This window comes from Ochotona princeps, chromosome 8, assembly GCF_030435755.1.
Source record: "Ochotona princeps isolate mOchPri1 chromosome 8, mOchPri1.hap1, whole genome shotgun sequence".
Lineage (NCBI taxonomy): Eukaryota > Metazoa > Chordata > Mammalia > Lagomorpha > Ochotonidae > Ochotona > Ochotona princeps.
Genome location: NC_080839.1, coordinates 30,692,645 through 30,703,551, shown reverse-complemented (window position 1 = coordinate 30,703,551; position 10,907 = coordinate 30,692,645). Strand labels below are relative to the sequence as shown.

Sequence of the window (10,907 nt, the reverse complement as noted above, 5' to 3'; positions counted from 1 at the left end):
CTGACCCGCCACCTACATTTTAAAACATTATTGGGAGCTTAGACATCAGAGGGCCTGGGGAGGCCTCCTAAGGATTATGTTGGGAAGGTGAGCAGATTTTCATTCTTCACTTTTGTTCTGATAAGAACGGCCAGAAATTGATCCTTCAGGGTTATTTCGTGGAGGTGCGATAGATTCAGACATGATACCCTTTTAAGTAAACCACTCTCTCACTATTAGAACAATTTATTGTAAGGGAATGGTCAATGTGCAGTCTGTAGAATCATTCTGCTTGGATCAAGTTCAAGATTCCGTGTTCACTAACTGGTTTTTGAAAAACTGACCTTGACTTTTCTGTACCTCAAAATACAATTTCTCAATATAAAACAGGAATAATAGCAATTCTATTTACCTTAAAAATCCATTTTGAGTTGAGATTATATGAGTTGGTACAAGTTAAATGCTTACAGTATAAGTGCCCAATATATATTAGCCGTTATGATTATTTTCCAGATAATATGGTCAAAATGTCTTCAAGTATCTAGAGAATTTGGGGAACCTCTGACCTCCAAGTCCCTCTGAATTTCTTCCCACTGGGAAGAAAATAATGATCTGCTCTGTGGAAACCCTCGTTGTCACTAGCTCGCTAATTAGGTTTCCAACTCATCATAGCCAAGAGGATGACAGACAAAATTGGAATGTAGAAGAAAGGAGTTGTTTCTAAATATAACGAGAAATTTTCTAAAATATACTGTTGCTATGGAGGCAGTTGTGTTTGCAGAAGCTGCAATGGACATGGAACCAAATGACCTCTGCCCCTGGGTGAGTAACTTAGTTCTCACCCTGTAAAATGATAATAACATCTTCCTGCAATGGATGTAATGTTTGTGTTTCTCCAAAATTCTTGTTAAAGTCCTAATCCCCAATGTGAACATATTTGGAAATTAAGCCTTTGAGAATCAATTTAGTTAGGTTAGGTCTTGATAGTAGGGTCCTCATCATGCACAAATGTCTTTATAAAAAGAGTTTGAGATACAAGACATTTCTCTCCATGCACAAACCAAAGAAGTGCCAAATGAAGATAAAACAAGATGGCCATCTGCAAAGCTAGAGAGAGCTCTCAGCAGACACCAAATCTTATAGCACTTTGGTTTTGGACTTCTCAGCTCCAGAACTGTAAGAAATAGATACTTGCTGTTTAAGCCATATAATCTATGGTATTTTGTTATAGCCACACAAACGGACTAAGATGCTGCTTCACAGAGCATTTTGAGTATTCATTACATACAAACATGTTAAACACACACACACACAGAGAACTCATATTCATGGAATGTTAGCAGTCCTTGGCAGGCAATTCTGGGTGTTGCTTGTCTTTTGATTGTCCCTCAATCGTTGATGACCCTCAAAAATCTGTTGTAATCCTCCTCTTCTCAACTCAGACTTTGAAGAAAGAGAGAGCTGTTCGCTCACTTTGACATCCAGTTTCTCCTTTGTTCTTAGTAACAGAACTTGAGTTTTAGATGAACACCTAAACCACTGGTGTAAAGACATTTCCCTACCTCCTTTGCAACTAAATGATAAAGAAATGATAATTTCATATAGCACTTCAAGGAATATTTTTTTGCTTTTTTGTGCTTTTCATCCTTCTCTCCTGAAATAAAGATGTAATGGTGAAGATTCTAAAACCATTTTTGAATAGGAGGGGACCTTAGTGGTAAAAGCCATGTTCCAGTGTAGTAGGGGAGAGGAAGAGGAAATAGAAGGCCTTCTGAGGAACTGCCCTATCCGCCCTTGTTTCCCATCTTTATCGTCTTTTGTTTGAGAGAGCCATTTCCATCTTATTAATAGCTATTTTGGATTTTCTTGTTTTATGCTTGGCACAGGTGAACTTCAAGGCACATGGAGGAATGGACAATGAGGTGACTAGTAGGTAACATGGACTGGAGAAGAGACCACATTTTGTTGGGAGGATACCATCTGAGATTCTGGTGCAATGAATGTGAAGGAAACTCACTATTGACTGAGACAGGTCACAAGTAAGATCCATGTTCGTATGAATGAACAATATATGTTTCTTGCACACATAAATTTGTAGAGTAGGGTTTCTATTGCAATATATGTAGGTAATCTTTTGTATAAGACATTCCTTAACCTATTTTTTCCCAACTTCTTATAATGAAAACTTATTTCTATGTGAGTAAATATAAATGTATATTAACACATTTGATGGGTGAGTATAGTCTGCTAAAAAGATGTGCTATAGTATATCTTTAACCGTTTTTGCCAGTTGCTGTCTCAGAAGATATAATAGATTCTGGTGCTCGTTGCTACTTGTGCATATATTGGGTGACGTGTTTCCGGTCTTGGCTCTTCAAGAGTGGTTGTTGGACTAACTGACCTATCTGTGATTTCTGAGCATTCCGTGGTAGGCACACTCCTGACTTTTATTTGAGCCTTCCTGGTTTCCTGCCAGTACTGGCCCTCACTGCAAGGCACTCACCCGTTTGGTGGTATGCTGTAATATCACTCTTCCACATTCTCCTCATATCCATTCTTTAAGGCTCAACTAAAATACTGTCAAGTGATCAAGTCACTACTGACCCACTACATCAAATGAAAGTGGTCCCTTTCTTATTACAGGTTAGCCCTTTACCTATACTTCCTGTGTGATCCTGATATTTCTATCCATTTCTATAGGATCATAGCCTGCCCTGTTGCCCCTCCCAAACCCTGGAATTCCTTGACAAGAGGATTGATGCAGCCTCATCTAGTTATCCTAGTATTTTTCCAGGGCTTTGGAGATGTTTGTTGGATGAATGGCACCTCTGTTGGCTTTCCTCATAATAATTTGCTTTGCATCATACCCTTGAATCTCAGTATCATTCAGAGGCTCGTTCTGTAGTAAAAATCTCAAGGCTCTGCAGATAAATTTCAAGTGTCTGAAAACATGCTTGCTCTTCTGCAGAGGCAATTAACAGGAAAACAGAACATTGTAAATGGCTGGGCTGGATTGCCAAGGATGGTTTCAAGCCTTCAAAAACAAAATGAGAGCAAAAAAATTGACTTTCCTGCTGTCCCAGGAGCTGTAGGCTATCTCAGGTTGCACTTGGCTTGTCGTTGTCCATCTGTTAGGGTTGTTAGCCCTAAAATACCTAAACGAGAATGTAATGTCTTAAAATGATCAGACAAGCCAGCCTGACCTGGGCCAGATCATTTCCAGTGGCTGATACATGAGGATACCAGGGACACCAATTTCAGATGTGATCATTGCCACATGAGCCTTCCGAAGATGGAGGGGAGATGGATTGCCTCTTTGCTGAGTGGAGTTGTCTGGCAAGCTTAACAAGGGCATCTCTAGGTTTTTGCAGTTGGCTGATGGGAGGTTTCATGTGACAGGCAGTTAATGTCTAAGGACATTGAACTTGCTGTGTGTGATCACTGCAAGATGTCTTTCATGGTCTCACTGATGACTCATTCTCTCAGGGCCATCAATTTTTAGTTTGCTATCCTTGCTTCACTTTCCCTATGAGTAAGTTTATTTATAATCTTCAAATCTTCTATTCCTGCTTGATCTCCTGTGAACTTTTGGCATCAGCTGGGAAACTTCAGGCTGTTTAGGTTTGGGGTATGCACCTCAAGTCAAGTTGTCTAGACATCTGTTTCAGAAGTTAGTGTGGCTCTGCTGAGCACGTCATTTGGGAGATGAATTTCTTTATGGCTAGCCTGACATTATTAATTTTAGCAGAGTTTTGCGTTGTAATTTTATTCACTCACTGTCTGGAAGTGCTCTGCATTGCTGATCTCCACAGGCTGGGGGAATGGAAAGCCTCCTACAGAGTCTATGGCAGAAAAACATAGCCAGCTCCAGAACCCGATTACTCACTGATGTTTCCAATGAATCTTCCAATGTCTGAGCCACCTGCTCCACCTAGGTTTTTTTTTTTTTAATCACTTAATATGAGAATGTAAACATGTCAGCAATGCTGAGAGCATAACAGCGACAGCAGTGGTGGCACTGATGGCCACCATTTATCAAGCATTGGCTAGGAGGCCAAGGTATTCTCAGTAAAGATTGTCAAAATAAAAGAATTTTTTTAAAAAAAGACATAGGATGAGAAGAGGAGGTGTTTGGCTTAGTGGTCAAATACCCAAATGCCTGTTGGGATGCCTATTGGAGCGCTTGGGTTAGAGTCTAGGTTCTACTCGCGATTCCATTTCCAGTCATTGTGGCCCTGGGAGGCAGAGGTGATGACTCAGGTATTAGTGACCTTGCTTTCTAACCTGGCAGACGTGGGAAGAGTTCTCAGCTCCTGGTTTTTGCCTGATTTAGTCCTGGTCATTTTGGGTTTTTGAGCAGTAAATCAGTCAGAGGGAATTCTCTTTGTATTTATTCTTGTATCAAATAAATTTAAGAAATTATGAGTATCATTTTCCTGTGTATATTATTTTCTTCAAGATAAGAGTTTAATGGGTACAATATTCTTTTGTGTGGCTCTCATAATTAGTACAACTTTCTTTTACTATTGTATGGTGACATAATTTCTGCCTTCTTACTGTTAGAAATGAAAGCATCATGAACTTTTGTAAGCCATCCTTGTTGATTTGAGCTATTGTAGCATAGGACTTCAGTTAAATCTTTGTGCCTCAGTTTTCTCATCTACTCATCTACAAATGGGGCTAATCTGAATACCTACAATATAAAGTTGCTGAATGAATAAATAAAATATTACATTTGCACAGCAGTGTTTAGCACAGCATTTTATGAGTTTTCAACTTATATCAATTTTCACTATTTTTTTTGCATTTAGGCATGTGTGTGTATATACTCTCTACCCATTAAAATGGAAGCTCTCTGAACAGTATAATATGATTCTTGCCTCCTCTGCAAGGCACCAAGCAGTAGTAAGCATGTGGCAAAGTCAGTATGCATTCTTTCATAAAGCAACTGACAACCTGTTGGTCCACCAACAACCATATTCTTTTTTTTTCATTATTGATTACATTGCATTATGTGACACAGTTTTATAGGCACTGGGATTCCCCCCACCCCTCCCCATACTCTCCCTCCATGGTGGGTTCCTCCACCTTGTTGCACTATTACAGTTCAAATTCAGTTGAGATTCTTTCATTGCAAGAATATACCAAGCATAAACTCCAGTATCTTATTGTCCAGATAAGTTCAACAGTTTCTTGGGGAGACCATCTCTGGTCTGAAGGTAGAGCTGGCAGAGTATCATCCCGATCAATTATAAGCCCCGACATAACATCAGTAACAATTTATAACGTTATGGAATTAATTGACATGGTATTGAGTAACCAATACGTTAAAAGAAAAAAGAATGCAAATTTTGAACCACATCCTGTGACTTCTTCATTGACATTTCAATTATTAGTTTATATACACCTGGGTTCTATACACCTTAAAATGGGTATAGATTACTATTCAGCTGTCTCGTGTCTATTTTCATTTTAGTATTTAGCTGTTTATAGCGTTGAAGCGTGATTTTGCTGAACTTGGCTGTTTTTTGGGTAGTCTAACTCTATAACTCTAACAAGACATATGTCAACAGTTTAGGTGCAGAACAGTTTTAGAAGGAGTGTGCAGAGAAATCTTCAATACCCTAGTGAGGAGTAACTAATCTTTTTGTCCCACCCAGTGAGGTATTAGTGCATCCCCGCTGACCGTTTCCTGTCTGATTCTAAGCTTTCCTTGTTGTTCTCTATCTATTCTAGATTTTTTGTTTGTTTGTTTGTTTGTTTTGAAAGGTTTCTGGAGCAATCCTGTTGGTCATTGAGAGAGAGGGTGGGGACCCAAAGTCGGAACCAGGCAAGGACCGGAGAAAGCTCCTCTCCCTAGTCCCGAAGGAAGTTTACTGTTCTTCTGTTTCTGCGGACCGCTCAGTGCTCCTGGTTGTCGTTCCGATGCCCTTGGATCCTGCAAGGCAGAATTTGGACTTCTTCTATCCCATGTGGTAGATCCAGATGGGGGTGGGTGACCTCAGAGTTCTCGGCCTCTGAAGGCACTCCAATTCCCATGGTCTCCTTGGCAGTTGGGATGTTGTCCTTGGTGCTCGTACTGATAGTCCTTGGTGAGGATCTAGGAGTCTTCAGGGTTGAGATACAAGCCCTCTCCTGTTCACCTGCTCCAGTCTGTCCCCCGCCCCCCAGCTCTGTGCACATGATCTCCTGTTAAGAAAAACAACCACATTCTTTAGCAAGGGTGTCAGCATCCTTAGGCTCCCATAGCTTTCCTTGGCCTGAAAAACTTCCATGGGCCCTGCTCACATTTGCTCCCTTCATCTCCTGCTGTTGTGTCAGCCTTTCTCCATGTAATCCTGGCTGCAGGGGGCCACAGGTGACTCAGAGCAGGGGAGCTCAGGAACACTCTGTGACCTCTCCCCTCAGCATGTCACTGAGCTGCCCTAGAAACAGAAGCAGATGAATTGGAAGGGGCTGAGAATGAAAAAGGACAACAGATGCTTTTGCCCCTGAGAGATGCCACCTTGGAGAGGTGCAAGGAGATAAGACAAGGACAGAGCTGTAAAGTACAGCAGTACAGGGTACCAGCAGTATACTCTGATCTGATAGAATAGGAATGCAATTGTATTGGTGGCAGGGCATAGGGTTGGAAGACTATTGTTGGAGGTTGTATTTCCCTCCTCAAGGAACTGTGGAGTTAAGGGTCCTCCCCACACCCAGCCCTATATTAGTGCACGTCCCTGCAGCTCTCTGGATCTCTGATAGGGGAGTAGCACCTGTGACAGCAGGCCACTCCCCATGCTGGCCTCAGATCTGAGGTGTTCTACAGGCCGAGGCTAGACTTGGTGCTTAAGGAGATGGGCATCACCCCTTCCATGTTTCAGTAGCTTCAGCTCCGTGGAATTTTCAGATGCTTCCTTCTTCCCTTCCTGAGCCTTGGAATCGGGGATTCAGAAATTGTTGATCATGTGGAAAGCAGGAGCGCTGGGGAGTCAATGTTTCCTTCTTCTGGTGAAAGAGCTGAGCTGAAAACTAAGACTATACCTGACTTGCTTGAAAAGGACAAGAGTCAGCAGGGGAGTTTCCAGAAAATGACGTGTCTCCCCTTTCTCATGAATACACATCTGGCTTCCCAGCAGTGCCAGGAGGTCCCAGAAGCTCAGGAGGGATTACCACGCTGACAACCTGGAGGTGCAATTCTAGACAGCAGGACTCCCAGCCCCAGGAGACACAGCATGGAAGCAGGGTACCACTATAACTTACTGAGGGTGTGGATGAATACAGATGGTGTTGAGAGCTACGTTTTTTTCTGCCACTGCCCCCTGGGACCTTGCAGACTTTGTGATTCTGGCACATCTTCCAGAGAAAAGGATGGAAGAGGTGTAGTCAGAATGGGAGTACTGGAATCAAGTTCTAGGAATTCCACAGGGAATGAATTTATCCAGGGCCTGTTTTCATGTGCTCAGCCAGTGTTTGTTGAATGCATGATGAGGGAATAAATATGCAAAATACAAATTGCTTTTTTTTTTTATTTATAGGTTCAGGAAGGAAAAAGAGCATAGACTGGGTGCATTGAGGTGATGCCATTCTCCATGTCTGCTGATGGTTAGCTTCAAGTCATTGGACGAAGCTCCAGCTTATGGACAATACTAAAGGCCATCAGATGTCCTCCAAGACTCCTGTAAAGGCTAGCTGCCCTGAAACAGCCAGTGACCCAGTCAGAAGGTGACATGAATCTTAACCAGAGATCTAAAGGAGGTTGGCTTTGAAACGAAAATAATTTGGATTGAGGAATGGAAATGCAGCCTATTGCCTTGTGCTAACTTAGGCACTGGCTGCCTCTGGATGAATCACAGGGACTCCCAGCCTGAGGACGCTTGGCACAAAATGTTCACGATGGGAAATGTCAAGTAAATAACTGAAATACTGTCGACTGTCCCAGCAGCTTTTATTTAGAAAAAAACAAACCAGCAGTGTTCAAAAGATAACCTATTTTATTTAATAAAATATATTTGAAGGGGAAAAAAAAGCTTTCCTGAACCCTGCAGAGTCAGAGGCAGGAAAGGCAAACACAATGACATTTCTTTAGGCTCACTGACTTGTCTATTACTTCATTTCCTTTAGGTTGCTCCAGCTTCTTTCTAGACACACGATCTGGGAGATATGCCCACCTGAGAAATCCCCCAGGGAGTAGCAAAGGGTCACAGCTGTGTGCTGCACAGATTGGCCAAGGTCATAGTATGCTCCGGTCCCTGGCCCCAACCCCGTGTAGCTGGTACCGAAGTGGCCTTCTGGTTTGTATTGACCCCTCCTATTTTCCAAACTGCATGGGTTTAAAAAAATAAAACCCTGACTCAAGCCATTTTCCCTATTAACACTACCTGTGTATTAATGCCTCATTGCATTCTAAATGTCAAACTCTAATGGAATAATAGGCTTTAACCCAGAGCAGACAGTGAGGCTGATCAGGTGTTAAAAGAAGGATTATTAACGAAAATGAGGGAAACAGTATACTTAACAGAGAGTATATTCAAGTGCGAAAATGGTGGGCTGGGATCATGGTTTGCTGCAGCTCATGGGTAGCAGCTGCAAAACCTATTGTCTGCTGCACAACAGAGGGGTGCTGTGTCCTGGGGAGCAGTGACATGCCTTTCATCAGAGGGGGGCAGCATGTCTCCTGCACAGGAGCTCCTGGCTCCCACTGAGTTCCTGAGACAGATGTCACAGAGAGTGGGGGAGAATCTCGCAGGAGACTGTGATCTGGAGCTAACAGAGGTGTGGTTTGGAAGGCAAACAGGAAGCAGGGAGGGTGGTGCAAGGTGCTTTGGGACCAGAAATGGCACAAGACAGAATTAAAACCATGATAGCAGAAGCGATGGAGAAAGCCCCACTTGCCCACGTCAGTGTAAGACTGGGGGAAGTGAATTTTGTTCATTCGGCACAGCTCTTCAGAGGATTTAAGGAAAGGCCCTTTCCCTTGGTGACCCCAGAGACAGTTATATTCCTTGTGCTTTCCTCAGGTGGCTGTTTTGTTGTGGTAACAGATGTGAAAATATCTTTAATTGAAAAGTGTATTTAATCCAATAAGTGTTTGTTTAACAGTTTGTAAAAAAAAATGGGTAGTCCTAATATGGGCAGTACTGTGTTCCATGCAAAGGAAAAAGACAAAGGCTTTTGAGGCTAAATGGTTACAAAGTGAGGCAAGTGATGATGGCTCATTAATTGAAAAATCATGAGATCTTAAAGGATAAGGAGATTATTTTCAGCTTGAGATATAATAATTGAAAGTTTCTTTGGAAATAGGTGGCAGGAGGGCTAAGACAAGAGCTGGACAGATAGGTAGAGACAACATGCCAGTTGAAGAAGCAGCATGAGGGAGACATGGGATGGAAATGGCTTTTCTGTGTTCTAGGAGTGTAGAGTAACTGGATATCTAGGGTGAAGGATTCATAGAGGGAACAATCCAAAATGAGGTTGGAACACAAATAAATAGTGTGATTTTGAGGGCTATAAAACTAGAGTGAGAGGTGGGAACTGTATTCATAGCTAATGGGGGCCTCTGTCAAATGGGTCTTGCAAATAATTTAATTTTGTGGAATGGTATAGTGTGGACTAAAGTAAAGAAAAATTCAATGTCCCTGTTAGGAGGTTTTTGTAATATTCCAGATACAAAACATTAAAAATGGAATTGGATGATGACAGGGAACTAAAAGGAAAAAAAAAAGACATGGAATGGAAATAAGGAAAAATCATCAAGTGCTCATTGGATATAAGGGTCCTGGGAGTGAAGAGGGTTAAGACTACGAGGGAGAAGGGCCAGGGGGAGTAGCATCTGGTTTAAAGCCTGCAGCTTCTACTTGAGATCATGAGGTCATCCAGTTTATCTTGCAGGAGGAGCCCTATGTAGGCATTGAAAATATGGCTGACAGAGAGAGCTGTCAGAAAACTATTTAACCTGTTGTTCAGATACACAAAATGATGGGCTGTGATCAAGGACAATAAAGAGCTATTTCTGAGTTGAAAGTTACAAGTTGAAGATGACTCAGTTTTCTACCTATGGAAAACAGGTGGCTGGTGATGTCTGTTAGTCTATTACTGGAAACCAGGAGCACCAGCAGAGGAATGCTTTGTGGAGAATGGCAATTAATGATGTTTTGGACTTGCTGAGCTTGAAGTGCTTTTAGAACAGCTGAGTGAAGATCTTCAGGAGAGAGCTGGAAATAAAGACCAAGAGTCCTTTGGAGACACAGGCTAAAAACAGAAACTAGAGTCAGCAACATAGAGATATAAATAGATGCACCAAGGTTGGGCTCCTGGGTAACCCCAACCTTCACAAGGCATTTAATAGCCTGCACTGAGATTTAACAGTCATTATGTCTTTGATCATTACAGCCTCATGGGTTAGGGAGTGAAGATTCCGTTAAAACCTATGTTTCATGGCAAGGGTGGTGTACAAAGATGGGGCCAGTAGAACAGTCTAGTATCGTAGTGATATTCTAACATTTTGTGGGGAAAATTTATCCAGTTTTCTTGATTATTTATTTATTGCTTATAGGTCTTTGGAGCAAGAATCTTCCTTCCTGCTTTTTTGAGCTCAATTTGATCTTGAACAAATCACCAGAAAAATTTCCATGTGGAAGACCAAAGACAGAAAGTAGACAGGATATGTGTTATACCAGCCAGAATCCTTTTTGTCACAGGTAACGTAACAGAGGTCTTAACCTTTGCTTACAAAGAAAGTTTTTTTTTTTTTTTTTTAATACGACAAGAAGTCTGGAGATATAAAACTGAAGTGTGGGTTTGGCGGTTGAGTTCAGAGAGAATTTAACCATTCTAGTCTTTACCTCGTGACTTTTAGGTGACATATGTATTTCAAGTTTCATGATCACCTATGCAGGAAAAAGAGAATACCATCTATATTTTGATTTTTTTCCCTTAATCAGAAA

The 10,907-nt window shown here is 41.7% G+C and overlaps 1 long non-coding RNA gene across 1 annotated transcript; it reads left to right on the top strand.

The window, feature by feature from the left end:
• Nucleotides 1–496: 496 nt before the first annotated feature.
• LOC131480922 (uncharacterized) lies at nt 497–10,608 on the top strand. Its single transcript, XR_009245887.1, has 4 exons — nt 497–801; nt 1,866–2,018; nt 7,500–7,719; nt 10,517–10,608. It is a non-coding gene; the product is annotated as an uncharacterized LOC131480922 (long non-coding RNA).
• Nucleotides 10,609–10,907: the final 299 nt, after the last annotated feature.